Source organism: Stenella coeruleoalba (genome assembly GCF_951394435.1).
Source record: "Stenella coeruleoalba genome assembly, chromosome: 16".
NCBI classification, from domain to species: domain Eukaryota; kingdom Metazoa; phylum Chordata; class Mammalia; order Artiodactyla; family Delphinidae; genus Stenella; species Stenella coeruleoalba.
This window is the reverse complement of record NC_137162.1, coordinates 48,297,926-48,308,589: the sequence shown is the minus strand read 5'-3', so window position 1 is coordinate 48,308,589 and position 10,664 is coordinate 48,297,926. Positions and strand designations below refer to the sequence as shown.

Below are 10,664 nucleotides of genomic sequence, written 5' to 3'. Positions count from 1 at the left end.
CCCTTTAAACACTTAACTAAACACCTACTCTACTGCAGGTACTGTGTTAGGTGCCGAGAATATGCAACATTCGGTAAAATGAGTTCCTTACTTTACTCTCAAAAAATAATCCGTTTAGAGATGAGTATACAAAGAGTTAATGCGAGTGCAACTTGAAAAGTGCTATATGAAATTGGAAAAGTGTATTGGTATCATCTAGAAAGGCTCCACCAACATTGTTAGAGGCGAGAATTGTCAGGGAGGCTTCACATAGGGAATGGCATTTGAGTAGAGTTTTAAAGGATAAGTAGAAGATTGCTGAGTGTAATTTGGAGGCAATAGAATTTCATGCATAGAGCCCAGTGTAAGCAGGGGAAACTTGAAATGTATAGAGTGTGCAAAAGACAGAAGAAATCATTTTGTATGGTTTGAATTCAGGACGGGAGAGAGGGTTTGAGGGACAAGGCTGGAAGAGAGCTTGTTTGTGAAGAACTCTGGATGCCATGATAAGGAGTTTAGACTTCATTTTGTGAGTAGTTGGCAGTCTCTGAAAAATTTTAACAGAGGTATTTTGCATCATAATCTTGTTTTATTACAATTAACATGGCAGTGATGTGAATGATAGTTTGGAAGGGGGAGATACCAAAAGCAGAGAGACAATTAGGATACTCTTAATTGTTGCAAGCAAGTAATGAGAATCTTGATCAAGGTAGGGATCAACTTACCTGAAATTATGAAAAACTTTAAGCATTGATTATTTAGCAAATGTTTAATTTTCTTCTTCTATACCCCTTGCATGTATGATGCTCTTCAGCCGATGATTTGAAATTGTCCTGTTTTTTCTCCCTTCTGCTCATATTATTTTTTCTCTAGGCATGTTTTTCCCTCTATCTAGTTTAAGGTCCCAGAGCACTTATTTTTGTCCTTCAGAATATTACTTTTTTGGGTCCCTCCTAAATTATGTAACAACAAGTCACAAAGGAGGAATCAGAAAATAAAAAACATGGTCCCCAACCTCTGCTTATAGTCATATCAGTAAAGTATGTATATAAGTAATACAAGTAATGATAACCAGCATCGCCAGGTGAAAGTGATAAATGTCAAAGGAGTCATTTATTACTTCCAGTCAGAGTTCTGTAGCACTGAGAAGTACAGATAGAACATAGAAGAGGTTATTTGATCTGGGCTTTGAAAGATGAGTAGAATTTGGTAGGTAAAGAAAGAATCAAAAGATGTTTCTGGAAAAGCTGATTGATAGAAAATGGATATTTCCATAGGAGTGTAGAAGAGATCTTGGAGAGGGTAGGAAGTATGACATAGAGAAAACTATATTTTAGGGGAATTACTCTAGCAGTGATGTATGAACAAACATCATTAGAGAAATGGAATGAGGAGTCAGGGATCTTGGAAGGCTGTAGGAGTAGTTAGGCATGAGGTAATCAGAATTCAGTCAGAGTGGTGATAGTGGAAATAGAAAAGAAGGACTAAATGGAGTAGGGTATGTTGTGAAGGAAGAAGGGACACTGATTTGTGACTAGATGTTGAAAAGAGATGATGATGCCCACATTTTTTATCTGGAAAGCAGGGATAATATTGGGCATCGTTAATAGCAAACATAAGTAATTCTTCAAATCTAGTTAAATCCAAGTTTTCTAAGTTTAAAGAAACACTAAAATTGATGTTCTGCTGTATTGTTGGTCTCCTCATTTGTTTACATACAACAAATATTTTTGCACATTGTTGTTCAAGCCTTAGCATACTGAAAAGGAGGTATTGTGAAAAAAGCAAAGTATTGTCTCTTTAGAAGAGTAGTTTTTAGAGAAATAAATACTATTCTGCTCATTTATCTCTTTCGTTATTATTTTAAATGCTATATAAGATTTAGTAAAATTTAAGAATGTTTAAAGTATTTCTGCAGGTATAATTCTGACACTTACTGAAAGATGGTATCTCATTTAATAGAATTATTGCTAAATGAATGGAGACCTGTGAAGACGCTCATTAAGCAGAATTTGATGATTCCACTTTAACAAATAAACATTAGTATGATAACGTCCTTAGAGAAATACCTTATAGTGAGGTAATACTACCTTATAAAACTAACTACTTTTAATGCTTTTATTAAAGTTCTTTTCAACTCTTAATTGATGATTGATTTAGGGCTTTGCCATATTCAGAAATATTTCAACACTGTATGTTGAAAATAAAGTAGTCACTATTTGTTTTGTAATTACGCATTGTGTAAAATTGGAAAACATCACGTTATTGAGGAAGGAAACATCACATTAAGAAAAGGCTTTATGATTAAACTATATTTTCAAGTTATTTCCTCTCTAACATAAATTTGGTTAAGCCCTCAAATTAATTAATATTTATACTATATATATTGTGTATGTATGTATGTGTATAAATATATATGTATATATATTTTAAGATTCCTCTATCATTCTTTTTTTTTTTTGCGGTACGCGGGCCTCTCACTGCTGTGGCCTCTCCCGCTGCGGAGCACAGGCTCCGGACGCACAGGCTCAGCGGCCATGGCTCACGGGCCCAGCCGCTCCGCGGCACGTGGGATCTTCCCGGACCGGGGCACGAACCCGTGTCCCCTGCATTGGCAGGCGGACTCCCAACCACCGCGCCACCAGGGAAGCCCTCCTCTATCATTCTTATCTCAGGATAGTCACAACAGTGTTTCCCAGAGTGTTGAGTGTGTATCACTGGTAATATTCAGAATGATTTTAGGTGGCACACAGATGAATCTGTAAACTTTTCCACTTATATATTTATTGTGACAAGTAATATTTAACATAGTGACAATTATGTTCACCTTTATTTTCTCTCTGTTTTGAATTCTGGTTCAGAAATTAGAGTTAATCATACCTTCAATTTATGGCAGTAAAATTACTATCTTTGTTCTTTACAAGGCCCTTGAGTTGATATATTTTATTTTGTCTTCTTTATTCTTGACTTCCACTCCCATTTTCCTTTCCTTCTGCCATAGGAAACCATTCTAATTTGTTTGCTCTATATCTTTGAGTGAATGTATCTTTATAAAACATAGTGTTGTTGGTGTGTATGTGTTTAATTGACTTAATTAGGCTTTGTTACAGATATTCTGCCCTTTTTTTTCCCCACTATTTTCTTTAGCACCAGAAAGTTATATCTCTTCATGTTGCTGTGTACATTCTTACTCGTTGCTTCTAACTTATGTTTAGTTTCCCATAGTGTACTGCACTACATTCTTCTACTTAGAGGCAACACACTCTTCTTCAAAGCACAGGCAGTGGAGCAAAGTTTCTTCAGTTTGAGTTCGAACTGCACCACGTCTTAGTTTGGGTTTCTTTGAAAGTAGAGCCTGAGAAAGGGATTTATGGCTTGGGTAGTTTATTTGGGAGATGATCTAGAGAAGCAGAAATGAGAGAATGGGAAAAGTGAGAGAGAGAAGAAAGTAAAGTTACATAAAATTTGTTCATGAGCTAGTTATCACTGTGAGCAACTGGGATTCAATTTCCTTGGGTACCTTCTGAATGCACCTCAGCATTGTCCCACCAAAGGACGGACAGGAACTTGGGACATTTATCCACTGACTTTCATCTTCTGTTAATTGAGGATGGCTCCTGGAGCTCTAACTCTAGCACTGTGTAGTTTGTGCCTGTATACTGCTGAGCAGTCGTCTTTGGGTTTGGAGGAAGCCCTGAGGAGCAAAACAGAGCAGTGCCTTGGCTCACACTTGATGTCAGATGCTGTTGGACAGTGCATAGATCTGAGCACTGCAAGTGTCTGCCACCCCTTTTATTATGCAGATTACCTCGTGTTCTGTTAAGTCCACTCTGTCACTGACCCTTCAGAGTGGTGGCTGGTTGTAATTGCTAAAAGCAGTCTCTAAAACAGGAGGGTTAGGGGAACATGCTGTAGTCCCTCTACTGCAGCTGGTCCTGAGGCCATAATTGATCCTGTAATCTGTGGGATAGTGGTGCTGTCCATGGGTATATTGTGGGCAGGAAAGGCAAACCCACATCTGGAGTCAGTGTCAGTTCTGCACCTGCATGTGTTAGTTGGCATTCCACAGCAGCAGTAATTAGGTCACCTTCATGAGAAGGAAACCATGCTGCTGGGCCTTTGTAAAGCCTTCCTTTCTGTCACGAGGGCTCCTCCATTCACAGCCCTATTGCTTAAGCATTGAGGTGGTCGAGAGCAGAAGCTGGCTGATGTCCACTGACAAGTCACTCCATCTGTAGTTGGGATGCAGTTCAATGCACCTTCCCTCTTGGTGCTTTGTGGTGGGCAATAACATAAGACATAGAAGATTGGCACTTTGTGCCAACTCCCACAGAACCATCAACATGCCTCTTCTCCAAATTCTTTCTCTTATTTTCCAGTGTTTTTTGTTTTTTTTTGTTTGTTTGTTTTTGTTTTTGTGGTATGTGGGCCTCTCACTGTTGTGGCCTCTCCCGTTGCGGAGCACAGGCTCCGGACGCACAGGTTCAGCAGCCATGGCTCACGGGCCCAGCCGCTCCGCAGCATGTGGGATCCTCCCGGACCAGGGCACAAACCTGTGTCCCCTGCATCGGCAGGCAGACTCTCAACCACTGCGCCACCAGGGAAGTCCCTCTTATTTTCCAGTTTTGCCCCTTCTATCCCCCTAACCAGTCAGCCATACCATTTGCCACTCCCAGGGAGTCCATGTTTTCCCTTCTCTGGTCACTTCTCCCTGCGCCGTACCCACTGAGAGAATTTCTACCTCATCATTGTCTTTCAGAGCCATCCAAATAGGGCTGTAGAGCAGTAGTAATCCATTTTTTATTTGTTTCTGTTAACCAGGCCCCAGGTGTTTTTGTTTGTTTGTTTGTTTGTTTGTCATTGACCACCAGTAACCTACCATAAAGTCATTGCTGTGAGCAGAAGTAAAGATACCAATATGGTAGAGGTAGGTGACATGAAGCTCTGGGCCACCTCTTGTAGTTTAGTAGTGCCTTCTGGACCTGCCTAGGTCCTATTACATCACACAGTGGATTGGTGCTGTGCCTAACCTTGTGACTTGGTGGATCATGATGGGTAGCTCTGGTCACTAAACCTTAATGTTTCATGGTTGGGAACTCTGCTAGGGCCCAATATCATGCCAGGAGCTACACTTTTCATGCAGTGTTGTAGAAGTTATGTGCTTGCTTCAGAAAATCTGGAGGGCTGTGCTGCAACTCTCCTACTGGAACTTGCCAGAGAATTGACATGGCGTCCGTTTACCACAGATGTCTCTAATACCTTTGCATCTGAGCATCAGGGCAGCTTGCATCAGAGCTTGATCTGCTGAGAGCCTCTTCTCCTCTAGATCCTAATCAAAACTGGCAGCCTTCTGAGTCACCCAGTGTCTTCTTTTTTTTAATTTAAAAAATTTAAAAAATGTACCAGTCATCTTTCATTGGGCATTAATTCTCAGGGTGTAATAGGATTCAGCAAAGATCAAGTTCTTCAAAGAGAGGTTCAGGGCAAAGATGGTCATGGTAAGGACTGCAGAGAGCACCCTTCACGTGGGACCCTCATCAGTGGTTCTTGCGTAGCTGTTCATGTTTGAGTTCCTTGTAAGAAACGCAGTAGTTGAAAAGCACGTCAGCTTCCAGCACCATAGAAACCCCAAGGGTGCTCCCTTTGTTTATATTGACATACTTGTTGTCATACTGGTAGTAACCTCTTTGAAACGCTCTGATGGTGCCTTTGGGGGTGAAATCTTGCGTCAGTATCCAGTTTGGCAGATCCTTTATTTTGACATCCATGAGTTTCTTCTCCACTGGTACAACTAACACTGTCTTGGATATTCACTGTCACTCAATCTTTGCTAATAGTTCCGTTTAACTAGAAGCCGCTGTTCTGATTTTCAACTTAGCCTTCCCTCCGTTTGCTGAATTCCCTTTAAATGAACTGTATTTTTTTATGCCCATTCCGGGGCTCTGGGTTCCCTAAGCACTCATTTAGTTCTGGCTATAGGATCTATTATTCAGTGGCAAACCAATAGGCACGAAAGTCAGAGTTGTTTCTGTCCTGTGGACTGATAACAAGGGGGCCGACAAATTGTTGCCCATTTCTTGAAGCTCTGGGAGCAGTCCTCAGGCCCTCCCGACTGCAAGATCTGTTAGCAGTGTGGCAGATGAGAGTTGCTTCTACGTCTGCTGAGATCTGTTAGCTGGAGCAGCCTTTTGAGGGTCCAGCATTGCAGAACGCAGTTATAGTGCCAGGCTTGAAGATGAGCTTCATCTTTCCTATTGGTCTCTCCTTGGACTCCATTGAAAATGTATTCCCACACCTACTGTCTTCTGTAGAGAAACCTAGAACTTATGGTCTCAGAAACATCCTACAGGCCTCTCAGGCTCTTTGGTTATTGTGCTACTCCTGAAAGGGAGACAGAGAAAGTCTATTCCCATTCTCTTCAATTCAGACTACCTCCTCATAACTCAGATATCTTTATTCTTTTCTTAATTTAAGTTTGGTGGGTATTCTCCTTGCTTACTTATTTGATCATTCTCCAGTTTGGATGCTTTTAGATTCTGGTGGTGGTTTGTGTTATTGCAACTGCATATGGTACTGTAGGAAGAGCGTGCCACAAGATTTCCAGTAGCATCTTTTCATAATCTATAGTGACATTTCAATTCCTGTCTTTATCCTCCATCCTAATACTTCTCTCCTGTTCTACTATCTTATATTTTCAATAGTTTCTTTCTGGGTGTCTCAGATAGAAATTCTAGTTTAACTTCTCAACTCACCTACTTCCTACCTGTTCGTCCTTTCTTCCTTTCCTCCCTCCCGTCCATTTTTTTGTGGGTTAAGGGCTAGAGGAGGCTTAATTGTCTCTTTGCAGAACAATTTTTTTTAATTTTAAAAAGACTACATAAATGAGGCATGAATAAGTTCTTGCAATCAATTTTGACAGTATGCACCGAAACCTAAAGCCCTCTTCACTACCCTCACCCCACTGCCCTCCTTACCACAGTCCCCTCCACCCCATTTGCACCTCACCGACCTTTACATTACAGGTTATTGATTTGGGGGATTTATTTTTATAAAATTATGCATAATGAGAATACTTGCCTTATATAGTTAGTGTGAGGATTAAATGAGTTAGTACATGTCAAGTATGTATAACATGTTAGAATTCTTACTTCATAGTATAAAAAACAGTATTATAAGAAAAAACTAATAAACTTAGAGCAAAGATCATTCAAAATATGAAATAAGGCAGAAATATTTGGGGGGAAAGGGCTTTTGCATATACTAAGGTTCCCCGTTTCATGACTTGGATATAAATTTCTTTTCTCTAACATCTAGAAATCACCAGAGGGGTGGTGATTTGGGGAGCAAAGTTATTGAGCTAGTACTTGGATTGTTGGGCTAGTAGTAGCTGGCTATAACTGTAAGGTTTGGAGATACATTTGTGGATGTTAGTATACTTACAAAGAACTATTAGAGTTTATTATATGATTTTATAGTTGACTTAACTCCCCAGTTATGTTTCCCTTAAGATATTAATATTATTTTTATTCATTTCATTCACCTATTGAACATTTATTGTTTTGCTTAGTAACATGCTAGAAAATAGAGGCTACAAGTGCTGCAAGATAAGTCAAAAGAATCACCTGACTAAATAAGCGTTATGAGAGGAGGGATCACGTCTGTTTCATTGACTGTTGTATAAGTGTGATGCACATACCAAGTAATTAATAAATACTTTATGAATGAGTGTTAGTCAAGAGCTAAGGCGCAGCTATGGTTCATGTTCTGGGTACACTAGAAGTACAGAGATGGGCCAGCTCACTCAACCTGATATGTAGGGGTCAGGGATTGCTTACACAGATGATGCATAGATCAAGTCTGAAGAGTGAACTGTAGTTCACTTGGTGAGAAACAAAGGGAAGAACAAAAAGGATGTGCAAAGGATGGGAGTCTAAAAGGGATGCCTGTAAATATAGAGGCTTCGGTGATTTCAGCGTAGTTGGATCATTGTAAAGGTATGAGGAGTGAATGGGAAGATGGTGTTAGAAAGCCTGGCGGAGGCCAGATCATAACAATTCTTCTTATGTCTTGGTAATTCCATCCTATGAAATGAGAATATTTATAGATTTTTTTAAGCAGAGAGCATGCCAAGGTCATTTAGTTTTAGAAGTTAGGTTTGGTTTAGAAGTTAGCATTTTATTAAAAGTGATCATGTACTAGGCTGTACAGCAAGTTCTTACACAGTTCAAATGATCATATCAGCCATACTTTTTGTCAGCATACACTTAAGTTAAAACTGAGTAACAAACAGTATATACAGGCACACATTTGGAAATTTAAAAACCTACCTCCGTAAATCCCACAGGTCAAAAATAAAATGATAATGCAAGTCAGAAAACACCTAGAACTAAACAATAAAGAAAATTAGGACTTATTAAACTTGTGTGACATGTTGAAGCCTTACATACTCATATTAAAAGATTAAAAATATTAATAAGATAAGCACCTAATTTAAATTAGGAAAAGAACAACAGAATAAATTCAAGTGAAGTAAAATAGGTGATAAAAATAAAAGCTAACACTTGTAGAGCACTTGTTATATTTACCAGGCACTGTTCCATGTGCTTTACAAGGATTATTTCATTTAATCTTTGCAACAACCCTGTGAGGTAGGTACTCTTATTATTCCCACTTTACAGATGGGAAAACTGAGGCACAGAGAAAAACTTATCTACACTTCTAGTTAATAAGTGATAGAATTGGGGCTAATTGGAAAAGTTTGTTTTGTTTTGTTTTGTTTTTTTAAGATACGATGGAGAGAGTTAACATAGCCAAAAGTTGGTTTCTTGAAAAGGCTGATAAAACAGACAAACGATTTGAATAACTGATCAAGAAAAACCCAGAAAGCACAAGTAGTATTGGGAATGGAAAGGAGGACATAACTTCAGATATAGCAGAGATTTTTTAAAAATAAAAGATACCTTGAATAAGTTTATGCCTATACTTTTTTTAAAATTTATTTATTTATGGCTGCATTGGGTCTTTGTTGCTGAGTGCAGCCTTTCTGTAGTTGTGGTGAGCGGGGGCTACTCTTTGTTGCGGTGCACGGGCTTCTCAGTGCAGTGGCTTCTCTTCTTGCAGAGCACGGGCTCTAGGTACACGGGCTTCAGTAGTTGCAGCATGCGGGCTCAGTAGTTGTGGCTAGCAGGCTCTAGAGCACAGGCTCAGTAGTTGTGGCACATGGGCTTAGTTGCTCTGTGGCATGTGGGATCTCCCCAGACCAGGGCTTGAACCCATGTCCCCTGGATTGGCAGGAGGATTCTTAACCACTGTGCCACCAGGCAACTCCTACATTTTACAATTTAAATAAAACAACAATTTTTAAAACGTGACAATAAAATTGATTAAGGTGAAATAAAAAACCTAGATATTTCTGTAATTATTAGAGAATTTTAATTTTTAGTGAAAGATCTGCTTCCTCCCATATACTCACAGATAAGCCCTTGGCTCAGATGATTTTAAAGGTGAGTTCTATGAAACTATTCAAGTGGTAGATATGTCCAGATATACAAAGACTGTTTGAGAGAATAGCAAAATCAGGAAAGTTCCTCAGCTTATTCTGCGTGAGTAGTATAACCTTGATACCGAAACCAGACATGGATAATATGAGAAAAAAATTATAGGTCAGTCTTTCTTATGAACATAGATGTAAAACCTAACAAAATTGTTAGCAAAACAAATCCAGTGGTGTATCTAAATGAGATCATGTCTACAGTACTGCAATACAGTTCTGACACTGCCTACCCACTGTTAGTGTCAGACTCCACAGTTTTAAGGGCACAGTCCCCAACAAGACTGCCCTCACTTGAGATGCCAGTCACAAGTTTGGAGGTCCCCAGGCTACTCACACTTCTGACTAACTGGCTACAAATCCAGGAGGATTCCCGTGACCGCCCCCCACATTTGAAAATTCATTTATATGACTCACAGAATTTAAGAAAGTGGTAGACTTATTTTTTAAAATAAATTTATTTTATTTATTTATATTTGGCTGCGTTGGGTCTTTCTAGAGAAAGCTGCGTGCAGGCCTTCTCTAGTTGTGGTGAGCAGGAGCTACTCTCTTTTGCAGTGCGCGGGCTTCATGTTGCCGTGGCTTCTCTTGTTGCAGAGCACAGGCTCTAGGTGCATGGGCTTCAGTAGTTGTGGCACGCGGGCTCAGTAGTTGTGGCACGCGGGCTCAGTAGTTGTGGCACGCGGGCTCAGTAGTTGTGGCTCGTGGGCTCTAGAGCGCAGGCTCAGTAGTTGTGGTGCACGGGCTTAGTTGCTCCGAGGCATATGGGATCTCCCTGGACCAGGGCTTGAACCCATGTCCCCTGCATTGGCAGATGGATTCTTAACCACTGTGCCACTAGGGAAGTCCCAAGTGGTATACTTATGATAGTTTTATCAATATAAAGGATACAGATTGGGACCAGCCAAATGAAAGACACACAGGGTGAGGCCAGGGAGGCTTCCAACTGTGGAGCTTCCATGCCCTCTTCCCCTGGAATTAGGGTCTGTTGTCCTAGGAAGCTTATCTGAGACATGGTGTTCAGTTCTTACTGGAGTTTCATTATGTAGGCATGATTGAATAATTGGCCACGTGACTGAACTCAATCTTCTGCCCTCCCTATCCATACTCCCTGGAGGCTGGGCTGGCTTCAAGC

General features: G+C 40.1%; 1 protein-coding gene across 4 annotated transcripts in view; it reads left to right on the top strand.

Moving 5' to 3' along the window:
• The window catches only part of BMPR1A (bone morphogenetic protein receptor type 1A), a 140,913-nt gene that overhangs the window by 82,398 nt on the left and 47,851 nt on the right, over positions 1-10,664 (top strand). The gene's annotated exons all lie outside the window — the stretch shown is intronic.